Genomic DNA, 21,342 nt, shown 5'->3' with positions numbered 1-21,342 from the left:
CGGGTGTCTGCAGTCTGCCGGTCTGGCCGCTCTGCGCTAATCCCATCCCACTCTCCACCAGAGACAGGAAGAGAAGCTAATAAATAAATGAGAGGATGCAGGAGGCAAAAAATAATATATAAATTACATCCTGGCTTCTCGTAAATCATGTTCCAAACTTCCAGTAGACAGGAGGGAGGAGCTTGCAGACGGGTGGAGCAGACAGAGGACTGTGCCAAGGAGAGAGAGAGCGAGAGAGAGAGAGAGAGAGAGAGAGGGAGAGACTAAAACAAAAACAGTGAATCGAGGAGTCGTCAAAATACTCCTCTTCATACATGTTCACATTAAAAAATAACATAAAAAATGTTTATTGAGAAATGATCAAATAAATCAATTGTAAAAAAAAAAAAAAAAAAGCAATTAAAAATGAGTAACAAAAATCGCCACATATAGAAACATGGACGTAAATAAATAAATAAATAAATAAATAAATAAATAAATAGGTTTCAAGGGCTTAGATAATAACAAAATAAATAAATAAATAAATAAATAAATAAAAATCACCAGTCAAGTTCTTGCTCAAACCCACTTCCTTTATTATTATTATTATTTTTTTTTTCGTCCTTGACTCACTGAGTCCCAGTATTTTAATAGATTTACAATCACAGCGGTTTTTCATTTCACAGCCTCGACCACCATGTTCAATTCCCTTTTTATTACTGTTTAATATTCCCAAACTTTGTAACCCAAGCTTTGAAGAAAATAAAAAAATAAAAAGAACGAACATGCCGTTATTTGTCACACCAATAAAAACGACCTGAATCGAATTGAACCCGAGAAGGAAAGACAAAAAAAGAGAGAGAAAAGTAAGAAAGTGAGAGATGGAGAAAGACAGAGCAAGAAAGAGAGTGCGGGAAGCGTTTCCATCCCTCTCTCTCAGACTCTCGAGGCTTGGCGTCTAGGTGTTTTTAATTGATTTTTGATTAGCCAGACGAGAGAAGGGGGGGGATCCATTAGCAATGAGAGAGATAAAAACCATAAAAGAGCGAGTGAGAGAGAGAGAGAGAGAGAGCGAGAGAGAGAGAGAGAGGGAGAGGGAAAGGGGGGGCGGATAAATGAACTGGAGTAGTGACATGTTCGACATGTGCCACAGGGCCTGAAAGATCATCTCTCACTTTTTACTCGCACCCCTCCCCCTTTCTCGAAAACACCCCCCCGACCCCCCCCCCCAGCTTCTGCTAAATTAAATCAATTATTTTGCTTAATTAGTCACAATCTCTCGGTTCGGGCCACGTCTCAATTTCACAACAGCCGAGGCAGGAACTTGGTTTCGCTCAACAACAAAAACCCAGGGTACGCACTCATTAGCACCTACACCTCGAGATGTACACAGCGCTTAAAAAATAAATAAATAAATATATAAATAAATACCCAATAAGTAGTCAATTAGTGAGAGATGAGATGCAAGGACTCGGGGTGTCATTTACGCTGGAGCCTTACTCCAACATTATTCAAGCTAATCTCTTATTGACTGTATCGTGTGTGTGTGTGTGTGTGTGTGTGAGATTCACTTATAATGAAAGTCTAAGGGCGAGACAATAAATAAAACAAAAAAATCTAATTTTGAACTCCAATTTGTTTTATTAGCCAATGATCTAAGGAGTGATTATTTATTTGTCTTATACCACAACATTTTTTTATCCATTTATAGCTATGTTAACACTTCCTTCTCCTGCCTTTCTTTTTTTTGTCTTCTTTTCTAGTGAAAAGTGTGTAAATTCTTCCCTCCGTTTCCTTTTTTTACAGATTCCAAAATCTACATTCCACGTTGACACGTCTATGGGCTGCCCTTCGACTTCTATTACAGACACGTGCAGCTGAGCATCTGTACCGTAATTTGATGGAAATGTAAATCACTGCTAATGTCGTCTTTGTGAAATCAACTTAACTGTTCGATTTAATAAATCAAGCTGACAGAAAACCTCCTCCAGCTACACGCTGTAATACGGCCCAATTCACACCCAAAGAGCACAGGAAAAGTAGACTTCTATTAGAGTTGACATTACGATGGATACCGACTTCACCAGACACTCTGCTCCGATGTAGAAACCTTCTCAATCTAACTGATTATTACTTTCAGGTCAACTTTCGGAGAAACGCTTCGCGTACATCCAAAATCGAGTTCTGTACCTACTGCATCCGATTCAGTACCAACTACATTTGATGCATTCACTTCAGTATCTACTGCATTTGATTCAGTATCTTCTGGATTTGATTCAGTATTTACTGCATTTGATTCAGTATCTACTGCATTTGATTCGGTATCTACTACATTTGATTCAGTGTCTTCTGCATTTGATTCAGTATCTTCTGGATTTGATTCAGTATCTATTGGATTTGATTCAGTATCTACTGCATTTGATTCAGTATCACCTGCATTCTATTCAGTGTCTTCTGCATTTGATTCAGTATCTTCTGGATTTGATTCAGTATCTACTGCATTTGATTCAGTATCACCTGCATTCTATTCAGTATCTACTGCATTTGATTCAGTATCTACTGCATTCAATTCAGTATCTACTGCATTTGATTCAGTATCTACTGCATTCGATTCAGTATCTACTGCATTCACTTTAGTGTCTACTGCATTCGATTCAGTATCTACAGGATTTGATTCAGTATGTACTGGATTTGATTCAGTATCTACTGCATTTGATTCAGTATCTACTGCATTTGAATAAAGCACATACTGCATTTGATTCAGTATCTACTTCATTTGATTCAGTATCTACTGCATTCGATTCAGTACCTGAGGCATTCACTTCAGTATCTACTGCATTTGCTTCAGAATCTACAGGATTTGATTCAGTATCTACTGGATTCAATTCAATACCTACTGCATTAGATTCAGTACCCACTGCATTCCATTCAGTACCTACATATCAGTCGTCGTTACAGCACATACTGATCAGTATGTGTGTAGTATGAACACAATCTGGACATCAGCCATGGTCATGTGACCTACGACATTGGCATAACCACAAAAACCTTTTTTTTTCTTGTCTAAACCTTCAACGAACATTTTCCTCCTGTGTTGTTTAGCAAGGAACGATGTTTAATACGCCTTCCGCGCCTTACACTGTCGTTGTCTCTTCCCCACCAGTCCTGGTGCATTATGGGATAGCGCAGCGTGCATTGGCTCCATGCTGCAGAAACTGAGCGTAAAGGATCAGCGGGTCAGCCGGGGTTTTCCTCACCTACTGTTTTATGAATAGTGAGATTTCAGACACGCTACGCCTTTGGCCTACTCTATAGTAGAGTAGTAATTCAATTGTGATTGTGAAGATAAAGGAATATTCCAGTGGATACTTTTCACACACACACACACACACACACAGACTAGAGCTCGATGAGACACTAAAACTGACCACCTCCCAGCAGATGTGACAGCAGCACTTAGTCCTCCGTGCTTATGTAGATAGACTCGGCTTGTCAGGTTCCCTTATTGGCGAAGGACCATGGGGCAGACGGATGGGCAGATAGACAGGGGGGAGGGGGGTAGAGAGGGAGGAAAGTCAGGAGACGTGGATCAGACATTCCGGTCACGGCAGCCACGGCACCACTACGGCGTTTTAGCTTGTATCTTTAAAACCAATTTTGGCTCTCTTGGGTTTCTCCACCACCCGATACTCCATATTGGCCTGGCTGTGGAGTAGCCGGTCCCAGCTCAACTGAACACCAGACACCAAGTTGCAAACGTAGACACATTCGCAGACACACACACACACACACACACACATACACACACACTGGGCTAGACAATGTTTTTTTTTTTTTCTTATTACACACTGTGCAGGTGGGATGAAGGCTCATCAAGGCAAGCTGAACAGAAGGAAAAGTGCGGTAATGGCGTGATGATGGTCGGAGAGTTAAGGCTTATGGACGTGGGCTTTGGGTGTGTGTGGGGGGGGGAGCGAAGCCCGCATCTTCACTTCTTCCCTTCTTCACTAATTGTAGCTTGTGACTAATTGGCGTATTAGCAAAAATCCATTCCAGGCTAGCGGCGAGAGCTGCGAGGGACACCTCATAGCTCATTATGTCCTCATATTGTAGGGAGAAGAGATTGTTTTGAGGGGAGGGAAAGTGCAATCTGCAATTGGTCAGGTGAGAACGGCAATTAAGGAACTGCACCGGTTTCTAAAAGCCCGACACCGCACTCTAATATAAGCATAATTTACCACGGTCTCTAGTGTCTGGCTTTAAATTACCACAGCAAGTTTCTCCGGATCTCGAAAGAGAACACAAAATTGATGCAAGACCTGTGTGTGTGTGTGTGAGTGTGTGTGTGTGTTTGTGTTTATACACATAATTCCTAGCCCTTAAGATACAGCGTGTTAAAGCCCAATGCATTATTTCCTCTCCTCTGTGCTTTTTTTCTTTCTTGACGGATTTGTGTGCTGGATTTCTATCCCGTTGTCTCGCTCGTATAATAGCTTTGTATGAACTGTGAAGGGAAAAAAAAAAGCGACTAATCTGTACAAATGCACGAAGCAAACTCAGTGCAGAGATATTACAGTAATGACAGGCTCCGGATCTGACTGATAGGGAGCGTCGAAATAATTGGCCGATTATGTGCAGCTATTTTCTAAATTTCTGTACGCCGATTGATGGAGCGTGTTTGACGAACGGCGTTAAGTGTGAACCGAGAGATCTCTTACTCTACTGAGCACCTCAGCCATTTCAGCTTTCAAATTTTTTAATAGTCAGTTTGGGGCATTTTTGATTTTTTTTCTCTCCCCTCTGGATTTGGAGCTTATCCGGTAGTGAATATTGAGCATTAACGGTGCAGTTTAGGGAAATTTCACATTTTCAAACAACCCAATTACACATCTGCCTCGATTTCTTCCTCTTGTCTCATTTCACTCTTAATTCCTCCATCTTTCCCCTCTCTCTCTCGCTCTCTCTTTTCATATGTGATGTTTTAGCGCTTAAGGATGTTAGAATATTTCCACTAGGAGAACATCGATCCCACTAAAATCCCGTCCCAGCCAATTTACCCGCCGTAAAACTAATATTGTCTTTAATCAGATGCAATTAGGACTCCGAGTTAAGATCTCCTCCCAATTAAAACTCATTAGACCCCCTAATAGCGTTAGCGAAGGCTCTTCTAACTGCTGCTCATCTGCGCAGCACGTGAAGGCGGGGGGGTTGTGTTTGGGGGAGGTGACGGGGGTGTTGGCAGACGCGGCATCTTCAGCAAAACTGACACCCACCAGACGGTTAATGCACAGCTGGAATCTGCAGACAGAGCTTCCCGTATCGTTCCCGTTTCGAACGCATAATGCTCTACTTATTCCCTCCATATTTTCCGAAGCAATCCCGCGTCGTTGCCTTCTGTTCACGCATCCAGTTTCCTATCTGCTTATCTGCCTCTCGGAGCCTCGTCTGCTCGTATCACGAGCGAACAAACAGCTTCACTTTCCCTCTTAAAACTGGGGATTCTGATTGGTCCGAAGGTCCAGTAGTGCAGCTGCAAATCACAGGTCATCTTATTATTATTATTATTATTATTATTATAATTATTATTAACATTAAGCACTTGTTCTAATTTGTTATCATGTCTGTAGTGAGAGATCATTCAGATGAACATTCACATTCTTCAAGGAGATGTTTATTTAGACTGGGAACGGACGTCTGGGACATTTTTATTCAGTATAAAGTAATGAATGATGCTCAGGCTGAGTCTGATCTAAAATGAGTCTGTTGGTGTGTTTTAGCCGTGTGTTTTTCCCTCTGTTGGAGAACCTTACACAGAATTTTCCTGGTTGAAGATGAAATCTGAGCTACTTTTTAGATGAACAAGCACTCGGAGAACATCTCAGAGAGCAGAAATGGGTTTGATCTCAACATTTACTCTGAAGATACAAACATTTGTGTGGAAAAAAATAACCGTAATTTTTCTGTACTTTCCTATGAATATATTGTCCCTGGTAAGCTATGGAAAAATACACAGAAATCCTGAAGTCCTGAGTGTCTGCTTTCATATGAGCTTCATAGTAACCTCCACTGTGGAGTGAGACATGACAAAGACATTCAAACACAACAAAACAGAAGCATTTTGGGGCCTCTGGGAAAAAGACATTTTATGGATGTCATCTTAACCATTTGGCACGTTACAAGACAGCTCAAGTGATGTTTGTTGGATGATCTTATTAAAGTCTTTAAAGGCAAAGAGCAGAACTTACCCAAGAGACCAGGACTGGCAAATTCATTTAAAATGTCTTTTTCACTTCCAAGATCTTACATTAAAAATATGCAACTGGAATTGTTTGGGATCTTTATGACATACTGACCAAAGCATGCACACTAGATTATTATTTTTACCTGACCATAAAGTCCACACCATTCCCAAAAATCCAATTTTTCCCATAAGAAACAGCATGTAGTAGGAACTGTGTTTGACTGCCAAATGTGTTGAGTTTGTGACTTGGACATGAGTAAGGGAAGAACTCAGAGCTGGTTGTATGGGAGAGATTTTGTTTGGGGAGCTGAGGGCAGTCAGGATGGTCTGTTCTGGAAAAAGATTCTGGAGAGAACTCATTTCCAACATCATCGCTAGAAACCATGGGATTCTGCTTTTACTTCTTTTCATTTATGATAATGTTCCAACTTGACACACACAAAAAAGCAAAGCGTTTATGTTCTTGCCAAAGTTTGATTAGCTTTCCGTCCATTTCTTGGTCCACACAGAGCGTCAAATAGCCTCCAGGCTGATGACTGAAGTTCTTGTTTTACTCTTATTGGTTGTTGCTCGTCGCTGTTCTTTGTGTTTGTCATACATGTGCTGGGGAAAAAAAAATTGGCTTAAAACATGGTGGAATAAATGCGAAATTTCTGACCATCTGTGAATCTCAAAGAGGGTAAACTGCCAGAGGCTGAGAGTAATGGGGTGGGGTTTTCACTGAGTCAAGAAAAAAAAAAGGTTGGCACTCAGTAATTGTGAGCATCAGGACCGTAATGAGCAACATAACCATCTCTGTACCACTGTTCTGAATTCTGATTGGTCAGACGCTGTTGATTGATTTTCTCTGCAGCTACAAAACACAGGTTTATATTTCATTTTAATTTAGGTTTCTATAGTAACAGCTCATTCACTTGTGCTTGTGTTGTGAAAGAAGATCATTTTATAGAAGTAGTCTCTACATTTCAGAGGAGCTGTCCATGGTTCTGAGTAGTGGTGCAATGGAGCTGTTCTTGGTCCTGAGTCATGGTGCTGTCCTTGGTCCTTATCCCACAGACAAGCTAAAAGCATATAATAAGAACGTATGTTCTTGTCAGATATATGATGAAGATCCTCTTATCGTAGACCTGCAACATTTTCTATTCATCAATGATCAACATTTTTCGTAGATGAGCTTTTCTTTAAACACTCTTCAAAGTGACCTTGAGGTAACGAGGAGATCATATTTCTGTCCGTTAGCATGTTTCATTCCCATTTCATCATTGTTGCTACCATATATGGAGCTGTCCCAAGAGTTTTTATGTCATCCTACGCCAGATTTTGGATGAGTGTTGAAGCAGCACACGCTCGCTCATCTGATACCTTCCTCAGAAATGTCTCAGACTTGCAGAACCTCACGTTAACTCAACCCGTGACAGGTCCAACAAATCCACATAGACTGCTTAGCCACGATTATACCGATCCTGACGTGTTTGATAATCCGCTCTGATAAATAAAGATGGCTTTATTGAGATCCGTTAAAGCACTTTGCCTTTACAGAGGAACAAAGTCAGGAAAATTAAAATAAGCAAATTTTAAAATCAAAACATTTTCAGAACAGATTAAATTCATGAACCTAATTAAACACCAACAAAACACCTTACATCCAGGATAACGTCATGGACAGAAGCTAGACCTAATGTTTTTTGAATTTGGCTCTTTAATTGAGTTAAAAAAAATAAATATTAAAATAAATCATTGACACTGTAGAATCCTTGTGTTAAAGCCTAAGGAAAGATATTTTTGTTCTTAGACACTTCCTTTCATTTAGTCATTACTGAAGGTCAGTAGTGGCTTTGTTTTGATGCTAGTGACCACATTACTGCCACATAAGGACCTTAAGCAAAATCCTTCTCAGCTTTTCTTCACTTCGGATAAAGTGGGTCATTAGAAATGTATTTATTCAGAGGTTAATTCTCACATTCTGGTTTCTAAATCTAGACGTGAATTTACATTTTGTAGAAAGAAACACACACAGTGTGATTTTGAGCTCAGGAAGAGGAAAGAGAGGTCGGGATGTCAGCCGTGGAGCTCTCCGTGGTCCTGAAAGAGAGTCAAAACAAATCACTGGGCAAAATTTGGAGAAATAACAAAAACAGAAACTCACTTTGAGAGTAATATTTAATATCTAATGCAGATTAAATGTTCGTGTGAGCGCTTTTCATGACAGGGTGGTGTTATTTTTAATCATAAGATGTTTTTTTTTTCAATTAAAAATCTAATTTCTTCAAACAGGCTACATTTACATTCACACCTTGATTTTTTTCCTGCTTTCAAAGATCCATCAATCTATCAGTCAACACCAGACAGTTTTTTTTTTCATTCTGCTATTGCACTTTTCAGATTAGCTTTGCTGAAGTTTATGCTAATCCTAGCATGAAGCCACATCTTCACAATCTTTAGTTTAGTAATAATTTGTCCAGTTAACACAAATAAAAACATATAAGTGTTTTATCTGTCTCTAGGCACTACAGTGTTTCTCCAAAAAATTTTTTTGGCTGAGTGTTGAACAGTTATCTCCTCTCTGAACTAGGAAATGAAAATGTCTGTATTATCAACATGGCAGTCTGCTTCTACGTTAAACAATGAGCCACAGTTTGGCTGCAGATCATGAAATTGAATTTGTTTTCATGACACCAGTAACAACGTATCACACTAGTCATTTTTTTCTTCTTCTTTTTTTTCTAAATCAGACAAATACTTTAATGTATCTGGCTATAACAATGTTTTATTATTGTATTTTACTTATTTTAGTTTTACTATTTTTATTTTTTAATTCTATAATTTTTTTATTTATTTGAATTAATATTATTGTTATTATTGTTATTATTATTATTATTATTATTATTATTATTATTATTATTATCGCTACCAAAATATATAGAACCAGCACCATCCCGAGAACATGGCTATGGATCCAAGTTCCAGTCAGCGGTGATGATCGGATCCCAACACCGATAGCACGGGTATGATATCCAGCACAATACCAGCTAAAAAACGGTGAATCAGATATCGTCATAATAAAAAAAATAAATAAATTGCTCACATCCAATGACAAATAAAAACTTTGGTATTAGATTTAGATAAAAAGATTTTTATTTGGAAATGTAAATGTTTATTCTGTATAAAAAGTGACCTGATTCTATTTTTTTTTTTACCTTGATTTTTAATATTTAACATTTAATTAAAATTTAATTTAATTAATTACATGTTATTTATTTACTATACAATTTATTAAATGCATTAATTATGGTTAGTATTTATTTATTTTTAAAAAAAAATGTAATTAAATGTTTTATACTTGGCATGTAAGTGATATTTGTAGGTTAGTTTCCCCATTCCGTTCATTTGTTTTCTGGATTATCCACAATAAACAACTCTCACGCCTCCTGCCTTTAAACTAACATAACAACTCGTAAAGTTGCTAGCCTGATAGTTCCAGTAAAGTTAGCTAAGTTTGACTGTATCAGTGATGTAGCATAAATTCAGCTTTTTACAGTGAAACAGCTGCAGCATGTAACTGATCTGTTTCGGAATGAAATCTGGGTCCAGGTTACAGCTCTGTGTGTTCCTAGGAGCGCGATCTTATTCAGCCTGGTTGACGTAAGGCTATTTATCTAGACCTGTGTGACATCTGATACCAACCCCAGCTAATTAGCACGAGGGCTTAGCGTCTGTCTCCTTCTCCGCATCACTTTTTTTACTGTCAATCAACAGGTTATTCTGGTTCACGCCGATGTTGTAGAGATGCAGGACAGTGGGAATAATTGAAACTAATTGCCCACGCTGTGGATCTGAGGTGCCGGCATCACCCGACTCTGTAGTGGAGAGAAGGAAACGAAACTGTGAGAGAGAAGAAAAGGAGAGAGGAAGGTGAGTGAGCGAGCGAGCGGGAGACAAATCAGATTCAGTCGCTAGTAAACCTGATGTCTCTGATTTTCTGATTTGCCTCCGTCGGCCGTGGAGAATAGCGTCGGCTTATCAGGATAATCGCACCTCGCCTGTCTGGCTGTCACGAGCGGGAGAGAGGAAACACACCTTTGATCCCTGAGCCTGGAACACTTCAGCTCTACAAGACAGCTCATTGGCCTCGGGGCTTTTTCTTTTTTTTTTTTGGTGCTATCTGGAGAGGCAGTGACATAAAAATTAGATGGATATATGGCTAAAAGAAAGTTTGTGTGTGTGTGTGTGTGTGTGTGTGTGCATATTATTAAATTAATACTTTAATGTCTTTCAGTATGATCGCTGGTCATTGTGGTGAAAAATGTTTAGCTGTAACACTGTGTTCATTTACTGCACATTTAAACAACCTGCAAGTATGTACTCTGTAAAAATATACAGTATTGAAAGCAGCAGAATACTGTACTGTAGATTTACAGGCAAATAAACATAAAACATTTACAGTAATGTCATATATTTCCAAACTAGTTCTGTACAGCATTTATTTTCAATGTACAATAATTTACAGTAAATAATTATAAAGCCTGTTTAACCTTTAATGTAATATTCTTGCAGCTACAGAGAATTTTATTTTAGCAGTAAATGTACTTCAAAGAAATAATTAAATTAAATAATTAAATAAAAATAATTATAATTAATTAATTAATTAATAATAAATAATTCAATTAAAATATTACTTAAAACATTTACAGTAAAGTAATATGTTTACAGGTGAGCACTATACTCTAAAATTTTTCCATATACTGTATAGCGTAAAATGTCTAACTAATAGAGTGATAATTGCAGGAAAGTACAACCTTGTAAGTTAAATACACAGTCGTTTTGTGTAAATAATTGTAAAACTTTACAGTAAATAACTGTAGAACTTTACGACAGTAACAATTTTGTAATAGGCATAAATACATTTATGTTGAACAAGAATTTAACGTACTGAAATGATCCGTACCGTCAATTTAAATCTAAACTAAACTAATAAGCACGTGATTTGAGAAATAGAACAGATTTGTGTTATACTGTAAAATAATTCTGTAGAATTTACAGTCAAAGAGTGTAAAACTTTACCTTTACCTTAATTCATGTGGAATGTATTTACAGTATTGTCATATATTTACAGGTACATACATTTTTATTTTAAATAAATTATATAGTTGTACAGTAATTAGTTAATAAACATTAGTAATAATAATTCTGAACATATTTACAGAAAGGTAACTGTAAAGTTTTACAGTTTACATTGGGCTGAAAAAACAGATGTCAATCTGACTGTAAATAAATATTAAGATTTACAGATTTAGGTGAGGAGGGGTGAGGAGGGTTAAAGGTTTTTAATATGACTTAATATCAGATTTTGAAAAAATATATTTGCAGTGGCAATCTGCGGAGAGTGTGTTGATCTTATGTACTTTTATTCCACTTTAACTTTACAAATATTGAGGACTGAAGGGTTCATGAAAAAGCCAAGCCCCCTACTGCCAGGTTTGGTGGAAACCGGAGAACTTGAAGGAAACCCATACACACACGGAGAACTTGTGACACTCCATATAGCCTTGAGCTCAGACTTGAACCGGCGAGCCGTGTGGTAAAATCTCAGTCCGCTGTAGCTCCGCCCACATGATAATAACCGTAATAGTTCTAAATTCCCCTTCTATAAATTGCCTTCAGCACCTACATCTCACACAGCTGACTGATGCATATCTGATATACTTACTATATTTAGAGATAGACTGAATGGAATATGTAATCTGACACACACACACACACACACACACACGCTAACGTCTTCCTTGGCATCCTATACAGAAGTACTTACCTTTGTCTGCTTTTCGAAAAGAAAGGCAAAACATTTCTCTGCACAATTTGCATTTCTATATGCTGACAGTGGCGCCAGAGAGAGTGGATAATTGCACCAAATGCTCCGACTGTGAGAGAAGGATAGAGAGAGAGAGAGATCGAAAAAAAGAAAAAGAAAAAAAAAAGAAACAGCCATTACGGGATGGTTTTCATTCTTTCTCACCACTCGTCATTTCCATCCCACTCTCAACCACTTGTGCCGCTGAAAAGATTTACCTTGGTCTCCCATTTTCCCTATTTCCCTCCGCAACTCGTTCCCTAGTGGCTTAGCTTCAATCCCTCGCTCGCTCTGCCTCGCACTCTTTCTCTTACCCCCCCACCCACCCACCTCTCTCTCTCACTCTCTCTCTTTTTCTCTCTCTCTCTTTCTCTCTCATCCATATTCATCCAAAGACTCCCTCGCTCCCTCTGTCACCCACAGCATGGCGTTAATACACCAATTAGCCCTGAGAGCAGATAATGGACTATTTCACGTTGCAGAGAATGAGAGAGAGAGAAGAGAGTTAGAGAGAAAAGGAGAAGAGAGATGGAGTCCTGAGATGTTTCTGATTATGAATATCTACCTGTCTGGCTGTACCTTTGGCTTGACCGAAGAAGTTTTGAAACTGACCTGTGAGTGGCTAATGAAAGGGCCTGCTTGGGTTTATTTTGTTCTTTTACAGACGTTTCACAGCACAATTATACCCTTCACCCCTCCACTTTTTTGGAAAACGCATCTTTTCACTTCAGCATTCCTTTCCAAAGCCATGCTCTTTAGCTAGTGCGAGAATCCGAGCTTTCGGAAATGATTGACAGGTGAGTAGAGACAGCTTTGGGTCCTGGTTGGAATTTGATTCCAGGTTGCAACTGTGCCGAATATAATAGCAAATACCAAAATATGCAAAAAAAAATCTAACAGGATGTGAGCTTATTGGTTTATGAAATCCTAACCGAAAAAGCCAGTGTTTTTATTTTTGTCGTAAATAAAACTGGCATCCAGACAAATCCCAAGAAGTTTGTTTTCATCAGGAGGGATGGAGCACTGTACACTATACACTCGCTGTACAGCCTGACAGCTTGGAAGCTACATTACAGCACTGCTGAGAGGTTACAAAGCTGTTACATTTCCCAGAAGCCCTTGGGTGCTGAACTGCTGTATTTCCAAAACCGCTACTTCCAGCAAGTAATGAGCTGATCCTCATACAAAACTACATCGCCTTCTGCAGATTCTGCCTCCAGTGACGGGGTTTTTATTTCTTTTGTATGCTTATAATTATAATTAATATTAATGTACGTGTGTGTGTGTGTGTGTGTGTGTGTGTGATTCATTTCATTCAGCTCAATTATTAAAAGGGATTAAATGATATAAACAGTAGAACCACCTCAAGGTACCGGCTTTCTATGGATATTGTAATAGGGACCTGACTGGAGTATCACATGTGTGCTAAACTACTTCCTGTTGGTTAGTTAGTTAGTTAGTTAGTTCTAGTTCTATTATTAGTTATTATTAGTATTATTATTATTAGTAATAGTAGTATCTATCTATCTGGTTTACACTCAACCTTTATATTTATTAAATTATATTTATTTATATTTATTAAAACAATGAAAAGTACCCAACTCAACTCGTTTTATTTTTCCAGTATTTTTTTATATAAAAAATTTAGTATTGATTAATAATACAGTATTATTGTTAGTATGATGTATACTGTATGTTTATATATTTAATTAAAGTAGTGTTTAATCTACATCCTAAAAGATCTAGGGGGCAGGGGTAGCTCAAGTGGTTAAGGCTCTGGGTCATTGACCGGAAGATCTGGATTCAAGCCCGAGAACTGCCAAGCTGCCACTGTTGGGCCCTTGATCAAGGCCCCTGACCCACCCTGCTCTAGGTGTGCTGTATCATGGCTAGGGTTGCAAAGTTCCGGAAATATTCAAGCCTGGAAACGTTCCCTGGGAATTAACGGGAATTCATGGAAATTAACTGAATTTGCTAAATTGCAGGTTATCCTCTAACAGGGAACTTAAATGTAGTTGAAAAAAAATATCGTGCAGCATAATCTTGCTTAAAACGAGCAAATTTACTGCAATGTCTCCCCTGTATATTCCTCCATCACATACACACAGCACTGCAGGGCGACTGAGGCCACGCCTCCACATGCACTCTGCATTCCTCCATAACATGCACTGATTATTTCTTGAATCCTGCACACACACACACACACACACACAATCCCTCCTTTTTATGGTGGATGCTTTCATTTTACAGCAAACATAAGGAAATATGTTTTTTTTACATTCAACATTTATGCTTTTGTGTTGTTCAACAAAAGAATTAATCAAAGTTCTACTTACAATTAAATCAAAGTCAAAAATCTCATTTTTGTTCAATTTAGTTTGCTTGCATGTCAGCTTATGACAAAATATTTATATTTATGTTTGTATATACAGATCATATAAATTTCCCCAAATTTCTAAATAATTGAAATAATTCCCATAAACTCCCATAAATTCCTGTTAAGTTTCCAACTTCCAAGATTCCTGATCATGAAGTTCTCATGGAAATTTTCCAGAAATTTTCCACCCTTTTGCAACCCTGGCTGACCCTGCGCTCTGACCCCAACCCCCAAGGATGGTATATGTGAAGAAAGAATTTCACTGTGCAGTAATGTATATGTGACAAATAAAGACAACTTAATATAGGTCAAAAATCCTTTTGTCAATATCTTCCTTATATACTTTTGTCCTCTCTGTACTTTACACAGGATTTCAGACGTAACTGTATTTCAGAGTTGTGACAGTCAGACGTATCGACAAATTTCTAGACGTCTAAGCCAACAGGAATTCACTCTGAGTGCTTTTCCCTCATGAAAATATTCCAACGATCCTTGTCTCGTTAACAAACCAGTCTACAGATGAACAGCGCGAAACCGTCAATAATAAAAATATCATTTTATTCTAAATAACGCTTTGTTTGCTATTTATATGATGCACATTACAGCCAGGAACAAATCTGTAGTGATTTTTCTGCATGTTTCTTAATCGCTCAAGATTTCAGAGCACAAAAGCTGAGTAAAGTGAGAGACCCTGTCTGAAAATAAAGGAATGAAATAGACGGGGAAAAATGAGCTCACTGGAAATATTGTGGAAACACAGAGAGACTGTAACCTATAAACGTGAACGCTTGAACACTGTTGGGGGACATGAGGCACAAATAAAATGTCCTTTTTTTCTTTTTTTACTTAGCACATAATACATGTTTTATTACTTTGAAATTGTAGTGGAAAGTTGGACGTGAAGCAGCTGATAACTTTTAGACACGTGTACACGTTAGTGTGTAAGAAAATTCCAGGCTGAAACCTAATACAGGACAGAGCTTAATGAAACAGAAGGAAAAATTTAATGCTTTCACGACAACAAAACTGAGCTGCAGGTTTAACTGAACCTGCTTAGATTGAAAATGTTCAGTGATTTATATCCCAATAAATATCCACAGGAAGTTTACTGCTCTTAAAACAATAACTAATTCAATTCAGCTCAATAGAATTTACACTGATCTGACATAACATTATGACCACCTGCCTAATATTGTCCTGACCCGACATGCACTGTGTATTCTGACCCCTTTCTATCAGAACCAGCATTAACTTCTTCAGCAGTTTGAGCAACAGTAGCTCATCTGTTGGATCGGATCACACGGGCCAGCCTTCGCTCCCCATGTCCATCAATGAGCCTTGGCCGCCCATGACCCTGTCACTGGTTCACCACTGTTACTTCCTTGGACCACTTTTGATAGATACTGACCACTGCAGACCGGAACACCCCACAAGAGCTGCAGTTTTGGAGATGCTCTGATCCAGTGGTCTGGCCATCACAATTTGGTCCTTCGTGAAACTCGCTCAAATCCTTACGCTTGTCCATTTTTCCTGCTTCTAACACATCAACTTTGAGGACAAAATGTTGACTTGCTGCCTAATATATCCCACCCACTAACAGGGGCCATGATGAGGAGATCATCAGTGTTATTCATGTCACATCTCATTGGTCATAATGTTATGGCTGACATTGTCTCAAAGCAGTTTTACAGAAGTATAAAAACATAATAAAGTTTAAAATTACTATTTTATCCCTAATGAGAAGCCTGAGGTGACGGAAATGAGAAAAAACCTCCCTGAGATGATATGAGGAAGAAACCTTGAGAGGAACCAGGCTCAGAAGGGAACCTCATCCTCATTTGGGTGACACTGGACAGTAAATAAATGTCCTTCCTGCAACAGCAACCAACAGCTCCTGAGGAACTAGTAGGTCAGTTGTCTGAGTTCATTAACACCATACAGGTTAGATACCATACAGTGACACTACGCTTGAAGCAAGGATGTTTAAGATTCAAGCATGCTTTTGTACAGAAAAGATTTTGGATGAGAGAAACCTCGTAGCACAAGTGCGAAAAGCAGAAAGCGAATGTTGGACACGTGGCTCGTCTCGGGGTAATTAGGACAACTGTGAAAATGAGATTTTCCACTCAACTATTCCTATAAGACGTGTTCACACTCGAAAGTGTCATTTAATTTTAAGCCACAACCGCGTTACTGCAAATTCATAAACCTACGCACAGCTCGAGCGCACACAAATCCCTGGTGTTGAATTAACTCTCCACACCTACACTGTGGATGTCGACTTCACGTCCTGTGTCCAGATGTTAACGGCTGGATATTAAAACAAGGCCAGCTTTGAGAAGGTCCTGAATTCAGACAGAAATGTTTTTTTTAATGAATAATTAATCTCGATAATTCATTAACAGTTTAATTAGAAGGTATATCTTGCACCGTTCCTGGATATTTGTGTGTAAATGTAAAGTATTATGCAAATTATCTATCTATGTGTTCTACAGTAAATGACCATCTGTTGCTTAGTCATTAGAAAAGAAAAAAAAAAAGAAAAGGAAAAGATATTGATATCCCAGCGAGCATGGATGCCCATTACTGAGCCAGTCTGGACAGACTTAAATTGGCCCATTAAAGATGTTGTTGCTGGTCTGTTTTGGGTCAGTCCTGGTGTGTCCTGATCTGGGTTCATCTTCCCTAAAGCGTAGTTTTTAAATGGTAGCGTTATTATTATTGATGCTGTATAGAATCCAGCTCTTTGGTTATAATCATCTACACAATGCTTTCGAGATGCCGGACATATATGGCAAAAAAAAGAAGCATTTTCCTCTGGCAAAAAGTCTAGACATCATGCTGATGCCTGGCAAATGTGTTGTTGTGCTGTCCAGGACTGTCCAATCTGTGGCGGTCACAATGGACTTACATTGTGGCTGGGATTCGATTCACATGTCTAGCAAATGGTCTCATTTGTGAAGGCACGGCTAAGAAAAACTAAATTTTTCGTTTCAATGGAACTAATACTACTAATTTGAACTCATTGAATATTTGCAAGGGCAGCGCGGTGGCTTAGTGGTTAGCACTGTTGCCTCCTGGGTTTGAACAGGCAGGGGCCTTTCTGTGTGGAGTTTACATGTTCTCCCCGTGCCTGTGTGGGTTTACTCCGGGTACTCCGGTTTCCTCCCACAGTCCAAAAACATGTACATTAGGTTGATTGGTAATTCTAAATTCCCCATAGGAGTGAGTGTGAGTGTGTGTGGTTTTCTGTCTATATGTGTGGCCCTGTGATGGACTGGTGACCTGTCCAGGGTGTACCCAATGTGTGCTGGGATAGGCTCCAGCAGATCCCTGTGACTCTAATTAGGAATAAAGCGGGTATAGAAAATGCATGGATGCATGAATATTTGCACCTGGATTTCCTCTTTTCTTTTAAACATAACACATGTTTTTGTATGTGATGCTGTAACTTTAGTGTATTCCACCAAAACCACCTGCTGTACCACACACATCAGCCCACACAATAAAGCAGAGTGTTGGATTGTATTTACAAAGTGGATTCATTAACAATGACAAAAGATCACGTCCAAGATGCATGCAGGTATACTGTGAGGCCAAAAGTTTATGTACCAGTTTATGACCATCACGACCATATATGGCTTTTCTTTTCCTTTCACTGGATCTAAGAAGCCAAGACTGCTCCAGCATGACAATGCCCCTGTGGACAAGCGTAAGGATTTGAGCGAGTTTGACGAAGGGTCAAATTGTGATGGCTAGACCACTGGATCAGAGCATCTCCAAAACTGCAGGTCTTGTGGGGTGTTCCCGGTCTGCAGTGGTCAGTATCTATCAAAAGTATCCTTTAAGTCGTGTAAGTTGCAAGGTGTGGCCCTTGGAGGACTTAAAGGATCTGCTGCTAACATCTTGGTGCCAGATACCACAGCACACCTTCAGGGACCTAGTGGGGTCAGGGCTGTTTTGGGAGCAAAAGGAGGGGGACTGACACAATATTAGGCAGGTGGTCATAATGTTATGCCTGATCAGTGTGAATGTCAGCATCAAGCTGCCAACTTCGATATCAAAACTATTTATGACTTCAAGTGATGGTCAAGTAGAACTTTTAAGGCTGGACATAACAATCGGCCTCAGAAAATCTCCGAAGTACACCGTGTATATCGTCCATGAAGGTCATGTTCTTCTCTCCGTCATAACTGGACCGGACTCCATCACAAAAGTGACACAGAAATGCTGAGTTATAGGCCTATAATCACTGGACATCATTTAATTATTCCCCTGTAAATTTTTATAGGCACATTTTCTGTGTGGAAATTGACAGCAGTAAGAAAAATATTGTTTTTTTTTTTGAGTGTGTGTGTTCACCCAGACGTCTGTGTATCCAGACCAAACGTCTTCTAGGGAATCTAATTATGGCCTCACAGTGAGTGTGTCCTGAAATAGCCTCTCCGCTGGAGCTCTGGCTTCTTTTTTTAATATACTCTCCTTAATGTGAGCACAGAATGCCGAACAGACGGATATCAGAAGCATCACCGATGGCGGACTCACCTACAGCAGAGTGGCTACTGCAACTCTGGGACGTTTTATTTCCAGGACGTTAGCATGACGACCGATGCTATCGACCGGTGCTAATCTTCTCCTCCTTGGTCTTCTGAGAGGTTGGTCAAAACTTCTAGCCACAAACCTGAGTGCTACCATGGTCTATTAAGAAAAACCGTGCCTGGCGGATTCCTGCGGCGGTCAGTAGTCCTGACATTCTTTTGTTTTGTCTGATTCGGTTCTACTTGAGATTCTTGCTGTTGTAGGATTCTGAGGTTCTAAATCCTGCTCCTTATATACCTCACACCTCAACTCCTAACTTAATTAGTTAATCAGCTGATGAGTTAGGGGAGGGAAAATATCAGCATGTGCAGGTCAGTAGTACTGCAGATCGAGAAACACTGCTTTTTAATGGTTTAAGGGAAAAACAATGGACACTTGTGTGAATAATTATTACGCATTGCTGAATTATTGCTAGCTTAACGGTTTACAGGAGAAAATTAAATTCACATAAATGAAAACATAATAAAAATTTAATGTAGGCCATGCTTGTGATTGAATAATAAACAATGAATTATTTTTGCTGTTATTTCATAGTAGCTGTTACGTAGCATCTGTATTTTGTTGATAAGTTTGGGGTATATCAGGACGCGAATGCCGTAATGGTGACCTCTGACCCATCCTGAATGGTCTTTTAATGCGATCAAAAAGTGTCCTGAAAGACGTTTCTGGTTTGTGGTGTTGACCTTCCCTTCTGGTCTGTTAGCTGTGGTTTAATGGGCCCTAATGGACTTGCGTGATATTCTGACTACTAATGTGAAAGAAATCAGGAAATTACAGATGTATACCTGTACACTTTTAGCAATGGTTTGTTAAGGGTTCGAGCTTTTTTTGGCGACCCTGTGTGTTTAAACAACCCGAAGACATATCGACGCTACCGGACAGAACCTTGAACCTGGTCAGGTTTTTTTTTTTTTACTGATTAATGACCTGGATATTAGATGGATAGTTAGCTAGTAGCTAAATCAAACCTGAAACCTGACAGAAATCATTCAAAAGATCGAAACATTTTCAGCGTTTAGTCACAGTCTACATTAACAATACGATCATAGCGATATTGCTAACGTGTTACCTCACAGAGAGAGAGAGAGAGAGAGAGAGAGAGAGAGCCAGCCGTTGGCGAATTCGTTTTCTTGTCACGAGCGTTCGAAACGAATTTAAAAATCAAACCGACTCGACCGTTGGTGGGGAGGAGGGGGAGAGAGAGGGAGAAAACAACAACAACAAAAACAAAAAAACAGTCGCATATAAACACACGGCGCGGAAACAAATGGCTGTAAACTGATGAAGTGAGCTTTCTTTGCGGCTTCAGCTCTCGTCCACATGTGAGAGAGAGGAGAGAGGAGTGGAGGAGAGAGGAGAGGAGAGGAGAGGAGTGGAGGAGTGTGTGCGCGCGCCGCGCCAACATCATTTCCACATTTGGTCTCGTCACGGAGAGAGCCGGAGCAAGACACCGAGGCGAGCCTTGGACATGGACTCGGTCCACTTCTACGGATCCTAGCGGTGATATTCGGTCGCTGTTGCTCTGACAGCCGTGACTCCACTCCTTTTAGATGAAGTGCACTGAAGAAGAATTTCCTGAAGGCGATTCGCACACGTTTCCTGGACGCATTGCTACCACCTATAGCCGGACTGCTGGAGATATATATTTACACACATATATAGAGAGATAGATATTTATCCTGGTTTCTTTTGCAGCAAATATAGCCCGTAAATATTCCTATATATCCCCAACTGACGCGTTTTTATTTTAATTTTTAAAAATGATCCGTTACACTAACCGTCACTAACCGTCTCCTTCACGTGCGCTAAAGCGTTCCGAATATGACCTAACGGATTTTTTCCTCTCCTTTTTATTCTTCTTCTTTTCTTCACATTCCCATTGTTTTTTTTTTTTTTGTGTGGTCATTCTCTCGTTTTTCTTGTGTTTTTTTTTTTTTTTTTTGGTGCCATGTATGCCTCCGTGAACGAGGGACTGCTTTCTATTCGGTTTGATCAATTTTTAATCCTTTATGCGTCCGCGAAATAAAGAGCAAACACAAGAGAGACGGATAAAAAAACAAAACGGAGGGACGAGAAACCGGAGGAAGGAGGGAAGAAAGGAAACAAATAAAAAAGAAAAATCCTAAACGGGACGTTAACAAGGAAAAGCCATGAATGTATGAGACGCAGTGAAGATCGGAAGAAAGGAGAGTGGAGGAGTGAAGGTAAGAGGGGGGGGGGTGATATGGAAACGAGGGTGTCCATCACAATCGCATTCTAAAGACCGGGCTACGACAACTGACCGTGCATGCTCCAGAA

General features: G+C 39.4%; 1 protein-coding gene and 2 long non-coding RNA genes across 6 annotated transcripts in view; 2 read left to right on the top strand and 1 right to left on the bottom strand.

Moving 5' to 3' along the window:
* Window positions 1-5,690: 5,690 nt before the first annotated feature.
* Window positions 5,691-20,272, bottom strand: LOC131345063 (uncharacterized). 2 transcript variants are annotated; one of them, XR_009203439.1, is made up of 4 exons: window positions 18,991-20,272; window positions 12,030-12,138; window positions 9,905-10,077; window positions 5,691-8,302 (listed from the first exon to the last, which is right to left on the bottom strand). It is a non-coding gene; the product is annotated as an uncharacterized LOC131345063 (long non-coding RNA). The 2 variants fall into 2 exon arrangements; XR_009203438.1 differs by lacking the exon at window positions 18,991-20,272 and having other exon boundaries at window positions 5,692-8,302; window positions 12,030-12,364.
* Window positions 9,069-10,502, top strand: LOC131345064 (uncharacterized). The gene is made up of 3 exons (XR_009203440.1): window positions 9,069-9,225; window positions 9,977-10,132; window positions 10,231-10,502. It is a non-coding gene; the product is annotated as an uncharacterized LOC131345064 (long non-coding RNA).
* Window positions 20,273-21,109: 837 nt separating the features above from the next.
* adgrl1a (adhesion G protein-coupled receptor L1a) overlaps window positions 21,110-21,342 on the top strand; it is a 211,393-nt gene continuing 211,160 nt past the window's right edge. For all 3 annotated transcript variants that reach the window (XM_058377721.1, XM_058377722.1, XM_058377719.1), the window contains exon 1: window positions 21,110-21,248. The gene's annotated coding sequence lies outside the window, so the exon portion shown is untranslated. The remainder of the gene's footprint in view (window positions 21,249-21,342) is intronic.

Source organism: Hemibagrus wyckioides, linkage group LG24 (assembly GCF_019097595.1).
Source record: "Hemibagrus wyckioides isolate EC202008001 linkage group LG24, SWU_Hwy_1.0, whole genome shotgun sequence".
NCBI lineage: Eukaryota > Metazoa > Chordata > Actinopteri > Siluriformes > Bagridae > Hemibagrus > Hemibagrus wyckioides.
This window is presented reverse-complemented; position numbering and strand designations above follow the sequence as displayed.